General features: G+C 37.6%; 1 protein-coding gene across 1 annotated transcript in view; it reads right to left on the bottom strand.

Moving 5' to 3' along the window:
* Inpp4b (inositol polyphosphate-4-phosphatase type II B) overlaps nucleotides 1-15,462 on the bottom strand; it is a 939,536-nt gene that overhangs the window by 911,159 nt on the left and 12,915 nt on the right. The gene's annotated exons all lie outside the window — the stretch shown is intronic.

The following is a 15,462-nucleotide window of genomic DNA, read 5'->3' on the forward strand; positions in this document are numbered from 1 at the left end:
TCAAATCCCTAAAGCTAGAGTTACATGTGGCTATGAGCCACCTCACCTGGGTGTTGGGAACTGAACTCGTTATCTGTGTCAATAGCAAGTTCTCTTAACCACTGAGCCATCTTTCCAGTCCCCTCTTTGTTCAACTTTCAGTTTGATGTATAACTAGAACTCACCAATCATATACCAGGCATTAGGCAATATATCATTGTCTATTACACTGTGGGATCCCTGAAATTAAGAAACGTACAGTCTAGCACGTATATAGAAGAGGTATTTTGAACAACATCCATGCTACAAAGAAGCATGTATAGAACACGGTGTCAGAGTCATGAGTTCTTTGGTGCACCACATCTGGAGGTCCATCCACCCAGCAAGCTTGGGAAAAGCTTGATATAAGAGCTCACATGGGAAACAATTTAAAGTATGGGTAAAATTTTCAGAGACAGAATTGTAATAGACGATAGAGCATACTGAAAAGAGAAAACAGTACAAACAAGCAAGGGTTATGTTGGGAAAATTTGACTAGTCTTTATTTGGCTGTAGTATAGGACATAGCAAAACAGAAGAAATAAAATGTGAAATGCAGAGGAGCAGAATCATGTAATGTTCAAGACAGAAAGGATTGTAGAAGCCTTTGTTTTACCTCTTATTGATATAGCTCTTCCTTCACACATTTATTTATGTGCCTCGGTCGAAACACTTACTTTATTTTGGATATGAGTCCCCTTTATTTGAAAGGCTCAACTGTGATTCAATGTAAATAAAACTTATATGAAAGTTAAATTTTAAATTCCACTTTGAAGTATACACGTGTGTACGTAAGAAACAATTATACTTTTTTCTGAGTCTAATAACCATAATTTGAGTATATAAATCTTCCTTAATCTTAATTGGTTTAGTTATGTTTATAAGTTTTTTTCAGTCCACCAAGGAATAAGGCTCATATATCCTTAATTGCCATAGACAAACTTCTTCATTTTAAGTAGTTAGATATTTCAGGACAATGCCACATAAGAATTTGCAGCATTGACTCCTGCCTTTTGTCTTTTATGTTTGCACCTAAAGATTATGTCTGCTGCCTTCAAAACTGTAAGTACTTAAGCCCTGTCCTTTCTCCATTGTCTTCATACTAACTGTGTTCTTAAGCATAAAAAAATGGATAGAAACTGTATCCACAGGTTGAAAGAAACAACATTTTTAAATGTCCATGTGGACTGGAAAGATGGCTAAGCAGTTAAGAGCACTGACTGCTCTTGCAGAGGACCTGAGTTCAATCCCAGCACCCACATGGCAGCTAACAACTGTCCATAACTCCAGTTCTAGGGGATCTGACACCTCCTTTGACCTCTGTGGGCATTACACAACACAGTTGCACTTACATACATGGAGGCAATACACTCATTCACATAAAATAAAAATAATAAATAAAAATAAAAAATGTCCATGCTACTCAAAGCAGTCTACAATTCAGTGCAAGTCCTATCTAAATAAAAAGAGCATTTTTTTTCACAGAATTGAAGAGTGGTGAATACTTAAGAGTAAAATTAAAAACTTACGTGTAATCACAGGAAAAAAAAGGACCAAATAGCCAAAACCATCTAAAACATAGCAAAAAAAGAACAAAGAAGAATGCATTAGATTACCTTCGTCAAAATATATTGCAAAGGAGTTGGAGAGATGGCTTGGAGTTTCAGAGCACTGACTGCTCTTCCAGAGAGCCTAGGTTCAGCTCCCAGCACTCACATGGCCGATAACAACTGTCTGTAACTCTAGTTCCAGGCCATTTGACTCCCTTTTCTGGCATTTGTGGGTTCTGTATGCATATGATAGGTATACTTACAAACATGCAGGCAGAACACTCACTCACATAAAATAAAAGTAAATTTAAATTTTTTAAAATATATATTACAAAGTTATAGTAAGCCAAACAGCACAGTTATGACATAAAAACAGACATCCAAACAGCAGAACAGAGTGGGCTGGAGTGATAGCTGCATGGTTAAGAGTATTGAATGCTCTTGCAGAGGACCAGGGTTTGATTCACAGCACCCACATGGCAGCTAACAACTGTTTATAACTCCAGTTCCAGGGGAACCAAGAGCCTCTTCTGATCTCCATGGGCATTGCATGACATGGGTACACTTACACACATGCAGGCAATGCACTCATATATCTAAAATAAAAATAATAAATAAAATATATACATATACATGATGAACAGAATACAGAACCTAAAGGAAAACCCAGTCAACTCATATTTGTGAAAAGTGCTAAGAATATGTCTTAGATGAGGATAACCTTTTAATAAGTGCTTCCATAAAAATTGGATATCCATATGCAGAATAATGAAACCAGACCCCTATCCCTTACCAGTCACAAAAGTCAACTTAAAATTATTAAAATCTTAAATGTAAGTCTTGGAACTATGAAACTACTAGAAGAAAGCATAAAGAAAATGCCTTGGGACATCATTGGAATTAGTTTTAAAAAAAGCCCTCAAAAGCAAGAAAACCAAAAGAAAAAAGGTATGTGGATCACATCAGACTAACAGGCTTCTAAACAGCAAATGAAGCAGTCAAGAGAATGAAGAGATAACCTACAGAATGGAAGAGAATGTCTGTGAGCTAGCCATCTGGACAAAGAGTTAATATCCAGATATAATAACTGAAAAGACTCAAGAGCAAAACTAAAATATAATTTAAAATTTGGCAACAAACCTAAACAGATACTTCTCTAAAAGGGGCATAAAAATGGCCACTGAGTATATGAAAAAATGCTTAGCATCACTAATCATGAGGAAAATGCAAATCAAAATTATAATGAGCTTTCATTTGATTCTAGTAAAAATAGCTATCATCAAAGAGTAAAAAGGTGCTGGCAAGGATATATAGAAAAGTGAACTCTAGCGCAAATTGATGATATTGTAAATTCAGCCATTTGTATGGAGGGTCTTTAAATATTTAAAAACACAGTTACTGTATGATCGAATAATCTCACTACTGAGTATATAAGAAATTAAATCAGTACATTGAAGAGACAGGTGCACGTCTATGTTCATTGCAGCAATATGCACAATAGCCAAGAAATAAAAACAACTGAAGTGTCTATCAACTGACATGGTTAATGACAATGTGCTTCAAAGACAGAATGGAATACTCCTCAGTCATGAAAAAAGAAATGCTGTCATTTGCTGCAACATAGATGGAATTGGACATGATTATATTAAGGGAAATAAAGCCAGGCACAGAAAGATAAGTACTACAGGACCTCACTCTCCCATGGAATGGAAATAATTGAGTCACTGAAGTTGACAGAATGGGGTGGCTACCTGGCCCCAGGGAGAGCAAGGAGTGAGGACTGGGGAGAGTTGATCAGAATATAATAACTGACCGTTAATAGGAAAAATGATTTCTGGTGTACCACAATAAGGGAAGATGGCTATATGATTTTTGCATATCAATTTTAAGTACAAATACATCAAAAGAAAAAAACCTGAAACCTCCCCCCCCCAAAAAAAGTTAAAAACAAATGAAAATTGGGAAAAATAAAAACCTTCCCTACTCAAATCTCTTGAAATTGCAGTGTCCGAGCTGCTGAAAAGCAGTGCAGATCTGGTACTTGGTTGTGGTGCCTGCACCCAGGGACCTGTTCCTTTCAGCTCTTGCTTCTCCGTGGAAACTCACAGCCAGCTAGACCTCTCTGTTCACTTTGATGAGAGCGCTCTCCACTCCTGCTTTCACAGACCCTGCTACCCAACTTCAAATACACAGGAGGAATGAATGGCTCAGCAAGCTCTTAAAAACAGCCGAGATAAAGGACAATGTCATTTTCATTTCAAAAAGCTCTTGGAAGCTTATCACTGTTGTTGAAATAGCTTTTTGGTTGCAGATCCTGAAATTGGCAGCAACCTGTCTTTCTCCACAGGCCTTCTGGTTGCTTTTCTGCTGCCCTGCCACTCCCGGAGTCCTGCTCCCCACTGTCTCCAAGGCCTCTAAACAGCACAGAACAGGCCCTGGAATACAGCATCCAACAGTCATCACCTACCTTCCAGGAGTGTCACCTCTTATTTGGAAAAGCCAGGCATTTTCAATGTCATTTATTTATCTCTCCACAGCAACAGCATCTTCCATCCAGCCCTGTGCTGCTATCATCCATATTATTGGCTTAAGCTGTTCTTCCAAGTATTCAAGGTGCTGCAGGCTCTGAATATTACCTGAAGTTAATTTTATCTGAAGTGAAGTTGCTAAGACCAAACATTCAATGTCAGAAAGTCACTCACAAACTAGACATATACATTTAAAGGAAGTGGTAAAAATACATAACTTTTTCAACAGCATGAAGGTAGAGACAAATTAAAAGTCATAAATACAGTTACAAAACAGAAGCCTGAACATCAGGAACCTGACATAAATGAGAGCACTTGTATCTTTTTCTTACAATGCTTTGACTTCTCCGACACTTTCCACTCACAGTACCACAAACAATCAGACCTTATAGAGACACATTATGGTCTTTCATTCATGAAACTAATACAGACTGGCCTCTGCCTATAGGATAGATCTTATGCTAAATACTGAGGAAATACTGGTGAGAAATCCCAACACAACCCCCACCTACGCAGAGATGACAGTAGGTTGTGAATCAGAGTCATAACTGGTAAGTGTAAGTTTATGTAGGAAAAGGGAATTGGACAGTGTCGTGAAGGACTCCAGACATGAAGAACTATCAGGAAAAGGACCCCGAGAAGAAGACAGAACATGAGGGTGAGAAAGGAGAACTGGGGTCCTGCTTCCCTCCAAGTCCTACATTTTAGATAAATTAAATAACATACACGATGCTATGTTCACAATAAACATTAAGAAATCCTTCAACAGCAAACTAAAATGAGCAACAAATCAAGATGAGATAGGACTAATGTCAAAAACCAGAAAACCATACCTTTAGTGATTCAGGTCCAGGTATATGAGGACAGATGTTAAGGCCCTAGGCCTGTGTTGTGTGTAGTAGGCAAACTGAAGCCAGCAAAGAATTCTAGCACTCAAAAGGGAAGTGTCATATATAAAGAACAGGCTAGAAATGTCCACCCACCCACAAAGGGAACAGCTAATGAAACTGTTTACCTCCGTCACAGCTCTGACCTACAAACAATGTGGATAGCCAACTCTGAAAACTCTCGGTATAATTATTCTTTTACAGAAGTCTGGGGTTTAAATGATGCTGCCCATACAAACAGGGTTGTGGGGAGTCAGTGATATCTTGTGGAAATATACTCACATATTTTTAATGAATGTAAACTTGAGAAGACAAGTCACTGTAAGCAAGATCAGCAAAAGTACCCAAGAACTATGAGACACTCAAACCTCCGATATTTGACCCAACAGACACAAAATAAATATGTATGAAACACATATAGAAATGAGAGCTAGGACTGAATTTTGAGGAACAGGCAAATCGTACTGAAAATTATTAGATTTGCAAAGAAAATGGAAAGGGTTAGATATCTTGTGTTGTCTCTTCCAGATTCACTCTTACAAATCCTCTACCACCAGGCTTTCTCTCCCCAGACGACTGTTCTCTTTAGAATGTCAGGCCAGCATGCTATGTGCCCCTACTGATGGGGTTTGGCCAGTGTGGAGGATGGGCAGGAGACCAGAGTGAGTTCAGTTATTTACCACCCATGACTCCTTCCTATCAGGTCCTCAGAGATGGCTACGCTGTGACAGAAAGGTTATGGTTCCAGAGTTGACCTGCTCTATGCACCCCTTCCTCCTACTGGTTTCCAGTAATGTCCCATCCACTGGAGGTTCTGTTGCTGCTACTCCTGAGTGACTGCCTTCCTCCTGTGAATAGTCTTTTTTATAGCCAGAAAGCAAAGATAAAACACTACAAAGAAATGGCAATTAGACTGCCAGCGTAATTTTCAATCATAGCAACAGAAGCCAGAAAACTGTGGAGTAATGTCTTCCAAATGCTGCTGAGAGTTGGAATTGTGTAGTGCTAGCATTCAGTAGCAAACTCCATAAGTATCAGTGAAAGTAAACAGAAACCAAGAGGAATTTTAGCAACGAACATTGACTATAATAAACATTATACACAAAACAACAAGAAAATTACATGAAAAAACAGTAGGTAAGAATTTAATAAAGTACTGGCAATGATATCAACACATTTAAGTCAATGCTATTTATACATATCATTAACAAATAGAACATATGTCATTAACAAATAGAGCATATAATCTTAAAAGAGATACATTTTAAATAATATACTTAAAATGAGATATCTAAGAATAAGGCTAATGCAGGATATAGTAGGTCTTAATAGAGTAAGTACTTGGGGTATTGAAATATGCTACAGAAAAGAGAGATACAAGATGCAAGATGCTCATGAAACCAAGATAATAGACATCATGAGATGTCAAATCTACCCAAATAGAGCTAATGACTAGTATCACTTGAATCATTCAATAATATAGTGATATGGACAGGCACAAGTGTGCTTATTCTTTCTTATTTAGCATATGAATATAAAAGCATGATATTTTAAATTTAAAAACTGAATTTAAGGAAAATTCAGTATCAAGAAAACTAAAGAAAGAATTTTTTAAATATTTTATTTATTATTTTTATTTTATGTATATATGTGTACTGTCTGCATGTAGATGAGTGTACCCGTGTCATGCAATGCAGCGGATGTCAGAAGGGGCTGTCAAATACCCTAGGACAATAGTTAGCTAGCCACATGGGTGCTGGGATTAGAACCCCGGTCTTCTGCAGGAACAGTCGGTGTTCTTAACCGCTTTTTTAAATATTTTATTTATTATTTTTATTTTATGTATATATGTGTACTGTCTGCATGTAGATGAGTGTACCCGTGTCATGCAATGCAGCGGATGTCAGAAGGGGCTGTCAAATACCCTAGGACAATAGTTAGCTAGCCACATGGGTGCTGGGATTAGAACCCCGGTCTTCTGCAGGAACAGTCGGTGTTCTTAACCGCTGAGTGACCTCTCTAGCCCCAAGAAAGAATTTTTAATGGAATAGTTAATACAATATGACATTTTAAAATGGTCATTTAAAAGAGACAAAAATACCCAAAATATTAAAACTCTTTATTAATGATCTTGACAAACTGCTGCATTGGAATTGTGACGGCAGAGTCCAGACTACAGTGCAAAGGGGAACATAGGAAAGGTGAACACCTCTGTTTAGATGTTTGATTTCCCAGTGCAAGAGAAAGAGTGTAGCCGGAGGGGGACTGGGGAGTGAAGAAGGAGTTTCATTATTTTGAATAGTTGGAAATCTTGAATATGTTTCCTAGCAAAATAAAGAGAAGAGGAAAGGGGAAGAGGAGAGATGAGGAACTGGGGAACAGTGCCACCAGATGTCCGTCTGCCTGCTGGCTGGGGGAAATTTGATTGCAGTATGTGCAGAAATAGGAGCAGGTAGGTTTTAGACCAGCCTGGAAGGAGAGAAAAGAATGCTGACAAGAAGCATGAGCGAAGTCAAATGGTAACTTTTTAAAGCAACTGCTTCTGTTGACATCTAAATTTATTTTGGAATTGAACAGGTGAGACATCCTAAGCATATACCCTTGCCTCATGCAATTTTCCTCTACCCAACATGGATGCTGGTAAATCATATAAGAAATTCAATCTTCATGTAGAATTTACTGGATCCTGTTGTTCGGTGATTCCATGCAGCCCTCAGAATCCTCAGGTCTAGGACAGATAAGGCTTTACAGTAGCAGATGTGCTTAACTCTACAAAAGTTTTTGGGAAGATAAGTTATAAGGGGAAAATGAAGCAGAAGACTGCACAGCTTAGAGGGCCATTGAGCAAAGGGGTTGTGAGTTGTCTGCCTTTGCATATTAAAACATTAATCTCCCTACAGGGGAGCAGCTCCAATAATTTCTCCGCAAATGTCTTCTACAGGGATTCCTGAAGGTGAGGAAAACATCTTCTTTACCCATTAATTTAAAGAACACGTGCATACAGATTCTCTGGTGCTTTCAGTGAATAATGACTGCGCTGAAAACTCAAATTGATCCTGTGTTTTCGAGAAAGCACTTTCTCTCCTCCCAAGATTAAGCATCTGTGTTGAACAATTTGCAAATGAACTTCACCAGAGAGATCAGCCAACCAATCTGCAATGGTCATGTAATGCTATTTGGCAGTAGACTTACATTTGAAGATAAAAAACCCTTCATAGGACAGAATTTAGTCCACGTTTGTCCTAATTAAGACTCACCATACAAGGTGTGCTCACTTTTTTCCAAATATATTGTTCTTGCAGCGTAGATGAATTCCTACCATGTCTGTACTATAAGTAACCATGGTACAAATAAACCTTAGCAGTACTGGTACCATCTGGGGTAAACAAAACCTTCTTAAAAATAAAATATATTTTGTGCTGAAGACATATCTTCTAAGACAGCAGGAGGAAAAAAATCCTGCATATACAGTGGTGGTTCCACATTTAGCTACCAACTTCTATAGTCAGTGCATTTTATGGAAGTTAACATTTATTTCTACTCATGTGGAATGTTCTGAGGAGAAAATTCAGCAATGAGCAAAGTTTTTAAGTGTGCCCAATACACATAAAATGACCGTGTAAATGAAGCAGATTGAATTCCAAAGCTCTCATGAGCAACACAGCAGATGTTTCCTTGCAACTATGATGATTTTTTAGGCCATGAAACAAAATTTGGGCTAGAATGTTCAAAGTGCATGATTAAAGGTTTCCAACTGCTGGACAATTTTATGCTCATAATCATCACAGAATCTCCAGATACTGGGTATATGCTCAAAGGATTTGGTTCAGTGAGACCTAAACAAATATTTTTATGACTTAAAGAAGGCACAAATGAGAACAAGAAGAATCCTTATAGATACTGGTTTTAACCAGATTCCCTCTGAGATTGGAACAATCACCTTTGCACATCACAAACAAGGAACACTTCTGCTTCTGCCATCTTGACTGCAAGCCTGCAGGGGGTTAGGGGTACAGAGCAGGAGGGCAAATATTTTCCTTCCCATCGACTGAAGCTCAGATGAACAAGACCAAACTTGAACTGGCAAGAACAAGAGAGGTTCCTTCTCACTTCTGATGCTGATATTCTAAGATTATAAGGGCAGGGCCTGGAGTGATGGATGTTTAAGGAATTTGCTCAGAAGCCTAGATTCACCATTTCTTCAATGTGTACCTGTAGCACAATACATTACTTCTCTGTATGAAAATTCCTTGTCAGTGGTTTGTTCATACAACTTAGAATCAGTGAGCATAAAGAACTCAGAATGTCAACAACTGTGAGCTAATACTATTTTTATCAAAATAGAATCTTGTTCTATTTTGTGGGTTCCCATGAGGATACATTTTTTTTCTCCATGTATCTCAATTTTTTATTATTTTTCATGAATAACATTAATGAAGAACCCTCCAAATTACTTATCCTTAAAGGACAAAAGTTGTCCCCTGTGCTATTTTCCAAATACTTTGTGACTGTTTTGCAAAGTCCACTAGCCAAAGGATGATGAGAATTTCACTGGTCCAATGTGAACAGACTCTGACGCCAGTGCAACAAAATATTCACAGAAAAGTAGACCAGGTCCAAGGTAAAGTGTTTGACAGTTGCCTGACACATGATCATCCCTATACAGTGTTCTGACTACTTCTTATTTCCATTATTCTTTCCCCCTCCAGGTCCTGTAACCCACATGCATAACTGAGTGCATACATACACGTGTATAGAGACTTTTCCAATACCAAATTCTCCCTCATTTAGTAAGAGTTCACTAACTGGCCAAATGTCTCTAGATATTCATCCAAAAGCATCACTTTTAGATCAGTTATGTTATTAAATCTTTTGTATCCTTTTCAAGATTTGTCAAACACCCTTACCTAATAACTGGCCCAACAAAGCAGTGGTTCTTCTCAGGTAAAACAATTCTGCACTGTTATTCATTCACTTAGTAAAAAAAATAACCCACAGCAGGCTGTTATATACAGTACAAAGCACACAAAGCAGTATTTGCTAGACATGATAGGGTCTTTATATATGTGAACTCACAGAGGCTTGTGACTGCATACACAATATCAAGCCAGGAAAAATACCAGAATGAACAAAGGAGAAACCCATGAAGGTTCTCCCGAAGCAAAGGAGCTGTTGGCAATTGATGGCTGCTGGGGGAGGGAGGGCCCATTTCGTCCAGGGAAGTAGCCCTTAAAAGGCTACCTATGCTCTTGTAGATTGTCCAGTACCCATGCACATATGGATGAATATTACTCTCAACCTTGATCAGAGAAGCTTCTTTTGCAGTGATCAGGGGAAAATGCAGAGATTCATGACTACTCATGAATGCTCATCCCTAAACAGAACATTTAACCACCACCTGTAGGCTCAGAGAACATCAGCAGAAGAGAGGAAGAATGCAATGAGCTGGAAGATAGGAGCAGGAGTATGAAACCCTATCTTCAGGTACACAGCCACTGCAATCATGAATTCACATTAGCTGTAGTTATCTTCACTGGCCTGCACAAGACACAGCCTGTCAACAGTCAGTCAAGGATGAACGAGGGCAAATACGGCCCTACTCATCCATGATGAACTATTTTCTATTGATGAATCCTGGAGGAGGGAAACCTTTGTCTTCATTTGTATCCTCACTGGTGAACCCACCAGACTCCAATGAAGAGGTCCATTCCCAGGGTCAGGTCAGTTAGAGAGCCCTGGGTAAACTCAGTGAGTCATAAAACAACAACAAAAGACATGAATTTGGGATAGAGACTTGTAGGGAAGAGGATGGAGGTTGACAGGGTAGGAGGGAGGTGAAAGAGGATAGGAGGTGGGAGTAATAAGGGTGCATTATTTACACGTACGAAATTCTGAGGACTATTTTTTTTAAGATTAAAAAATATCCTGAGATTTTTACTTTCTCTCTGCATCCCACTGCATCTATTTCTTAGCATTTCCTTTATCAATGTAAATACTCATGAGGCTCCTTCATCTATATAGTTACCTCTGCAAATCACAACTGTACCCTAGGACCCTCCTTGGGATTGGAACACTGACTATTCAGAGGCCAATGCATTGTAAGTCAAGAAGGATGCTGTTCATTTCCCTATATTCGTACCAACACAAAAATAGTGTCCTTGCTCTGACTCAGCCGCAAGGGTTGTCACAGAAGATTTGTTCCTAGAAGACAGGAGAGGCTGTGAGGGGAAGGTAACATCCCCAGGAGACAGAGAGTGACTATTCTTTTTTCCCCATTCGTCCTTGATTTTGATGGTGATAAAGTATATGATAAGGAATTTTAAAAGTAATGCTAATGTTGAGTATAGAAAACACCACCTGATATCCCCATCACCTCAACACCTTATTAATTCATATTTTAAAAAATCAACCAAAACCATGAAGTAGCTCTAAGATTTACTACCTGTTAAGGACATCTATGTTCTAACACTGTGTATTTTACATCTTTTTCTGTATTTACAACTCACAGTTTCTTTGCCAGGTGGATGCCAAGGAACAATGACTTAAAATCAATTGTGGTAAACTCTAAATTTTTATCTAAAAATTTCTTGGTTTTACCCATAGATAATCCTTCGTTCTTCCTCCACTTTCAAGTATAAAATTATCTAATTAGATAATAATTTTTAAGGTTCTTAACATTTTACAAAACAATGTTAAGTACATCATTCTCTGTTAATTATTTCACACTGATTTGTTTTAATGTTGAGAGGGGTTGCACACACAGTAGGCATGTGGAAGTCAGAGGACAGCAACCAGAGTCAATTCTCTACTTCCAACATGTGTGGATCAAACTCAGGCAGTCAGGTCTGGTGGCAAGTGCCCTTACCTGTTGAACCATCTGCTGGCACCATCATTTTGTTTCAAGTAAGCAGATTTAGATTCTATTAAAGCAGATACACTGCCAAAAAGCATAATATTAAAGTATATGTTGCTTGTCTTTTACTAAAGCCTGATTTTGCATAATATTTTACATGATACACATAAATGGATAATTTAATAAGGATGTAATCTGTTCGGTTTTTTTCATAATTTAGAGATGTAAGTTCAAATGCTTAAGGTCAAATTCTTAAGGGCCAGACAAGTAACAAACACAAGTGAAGTGGGTCAAATCTAAGACAATAAAGAAAAAGGGGATTGTGGTGTGTGAAAAGTTATATTCTGTCTAAAGACTGGTAATTGTAATGCTTTACAAAATGTTTGTCATTCAGTTTCTGAAAACATATTGTGCCTTCATCATCAAGTCTAGAAACTCTCAGTGAATCCTATACAAAATGTATCAATTTTATTTAAGACGTCTATGGAGTTGATTGCCTGTAACTTATTCAAGATTTTACTCAATGATTAAGTTAGAATAAACATAGCTCACTATTACATATACGCAACCACCCACTACTTTCACACAGGATGAACTGATATTTTGATACTTTTAAAGCTGTAATTGAGGTACTAGATAGACGGTTCAGTGGGTAAGGGCACTTGCTGCTCTTGTAGAGTTCTGTTCCCAGCACCCGTATCAGGTGGCTCACAACCACCTGTAATTCCAGCTTCAGGAATCTAATGCCCTCTTCTGTCCTTCACCAGCACAGAGATGTACACGTATACACAGAGACATATAAATAGAATTAAAAAATAAATACACTGTAATTGAGCTCTAAATGACCATTCTAAGTGCAGGATGTAACAAACTAGAAATTACATTAATGGCTGCCAATACTAATATTGGACTTTAATAGTATGTTTTATAAGGCATAGTGGTATATAATCTCATTTAATTCTCATTAGAAAAATCTGTGATATCCATTTAATAAATTAAACACCAGGCTACAGTAGTTTAGATCTGAAGTCTCCAGAGGCTCATGCTTTAAAGGCTAGGTCTTAAACCAAGCACAATCGTCAGTTGTGGGACCTTTAAAAAGTGGAAAGTATTGGGAGCTTCATTTTCAGTCATGACATGTGTCTCTTCTTCTCTCGTTCCCCAGCTGTTGTGAATGGGCAGTTTCTTCGGCCTAATGCTCCTGTCATGGTATACTGACTAGCCATGGGCTCAAAAGCAATGATGCTAACTGATCATGGGCTGAAACTTGCAAAACTACAAGCCAAAATAAACCTTCCTTCTGTTTAATTGGCTTACTTCAATCACTTTGTTACAGTAATGAAAAGCTGACTATTCAAGCATTATATGATGATTTTGCCCAAATCATTAGTCTAGATTTAGAAGAACAAAAGCTCAGATCATATCATTTTAATAAATGTAAGAATTTTCACTCCAGCATAATTGTGTCTAATGCTACAGCGTATGGCACCAGAATAAAAATTATACACATCAAAGAAAGCTGCCATTCTGGTTAGGATTAGCCCAGGGGGCACTTCTATATCAAGTCCCAATGCCATAGTTTACCAGACTGCCTGGTGGAGGCTTTATAAAATCAAATAATCACTGAAGTAATTACTGCCTTTTTATTCATCAGGATCTAGGGAGGGTTGTACAATGTCCCCACATATTTTTCTGTGAAATATTGCGTATCACACTGATTATTTTTCAAATTATAAAATTAATTTTAATAAAATGCTAGTTTTAGCTCCAAAATACATCTTTCATGTTATTATAATACTGCTGTAAAAACTCAGTATATTTGTACTTTCTCTATAAACCATCTCATCATTTTGCAAAATATTCAGGAAATAAATTATGAATAAATGAGTTTAAGTACATAAATAAAAAATGCCCCGTTTCTGCCAGCAAAGGATGAGTCCAGACCTGTGACATCTCTGGGGTGATTATTGTTCGTAGAATATTCAAGTAATGCTTTCATATTCCAAAAACTAACTCTTTTCTACTGACTACACAGGATTGTTTGAAAACTGACAGTTATTAATCTCACACTATGTTTCGAACATGCTTGTGGAGATAGGTAACCCAACTATACCATTTGCCCAAATCCCTTCTGATTTCAGCGCTGGAACTTCTCAGTGCCATGCAAATTGAGAAGATGTTGTTCATCAGAAAACAGAACATGGAAAGAAACGAGAGGCTCTTATGTCATTCTGAACTAAGACTATATTTTTAGTAAGTTTTTATCCGGTTTATCACAATTAATGCTTATGCGGACCAATGCTCTATATGTTATGTCTTACCTTTTTTCCTCTTTTTTACCTGTGAATGTGTATGATATTTATCCATTGTGTGGGTGCATGTTCCCATATGTGTGGGCCAATTCATGTGCACATGTGTAGGCATGTGGAAGGCCATAGGTTGAAGCTGATTGTCTTCCTTGATTGCTTTCCATCATATATGCATATTGAGACAGAGTCTCTCAACTGAACTCAGAGTCCGCCAGTTCAGAGTCTAGCTAACCAGTTTACTCTGGGGTATATGAGTGCCCCAAACAAAATGTGTGATTTAAACTCCTCCTGAAATTTCTTTGCTTGCAGCATCCAGAGTTTTCCTCTTATACACTCTTTTTCAGCATCACATCACCAAGAGCTTCTTACAGGAAAATTTGAACAAGCAAGAGAAAAATTCCCTTGAGGCTTTGGGAGGATGTTCATCTCCACTGCTGCATGGTTGCTTCAACCAAATATGCAAATAGAAACACAGAAACCTAAGCAGGGAAAATAGCAAGACCTAATCGGGAGCAAGTTATGACTTTTTCACTTGTCTTCATCTATTCTTGGGCTCAATTACCTAGCCTATGAATAATATGGATATTAGTAACCTCTGACTTGGGACCCAACTGCACGGAAGCCCTTGCAGTCTTAAACAGTCAGATAAACCTTATGTAAAACCAATGCTCATAGCTCAAAATAGCACCTCCTATAAATAATTCCCATCATATAGAAGAATTGTCCTTGAAATAATGTAACTGTGATTGTAGGAGTGGAGAAGTAGACCTGAAGACTCCTTGACATAAAACTTGTATATTTACAACTTCCTAAGCTGAGGAAAAGTCAGGAGGAAAAAGTCTCAACTGCAATAAAATTGGGATGACTCATTTTAATAAAAGCAAAACCTTCTCTCCTCTGTCATTTCAATATGCAAATTGTTTCACATGCCAAGGTCAAAGGATGAGTGTTAGAATCAATGTTTAAGTAGCATTTTAGAAAAAATTCAATAAATTGTGTCTATAAAAACATTTCTGGACAATTTTTACTTCTATTAACTCTGTTACTAGTGTACAGACTTAAATAAACATGCTATTGCTCTGGGCAAAACACCTAACACTACCAAACATTTTCAACAAAGGTAAGTATCTTAGAGGTAATTTTGTCAGTTTTAATATGTTATAAAATCTCTAAGCAACATTTTTTGTAATGTATTTATTGACATAAAATTTTCTATGCATTTTTAGACAATATTATAAGCACATCAATAGTTACCTGGTTAAGAGATTGAATTTATTTTAAAAGTGATATTTATTTTTACTTCATGTTTGAGTGTTT

This window comes from Nannospalax galili, unplaced genomic scaffold (assembly GCF_000622305.1).
Source record: "Nannospalax galili isolate Female #2095 unplaced genomic scaffold, S.galili_v1.0 scaffold359, whole genome shotgun sequence".
Classification (NCBI taxonomy): Eukaryota; Metazoa; Chordata; class Mammalia; order Rodentia; family Spalacidae; genus Nannospalax; species Nannospalax galili.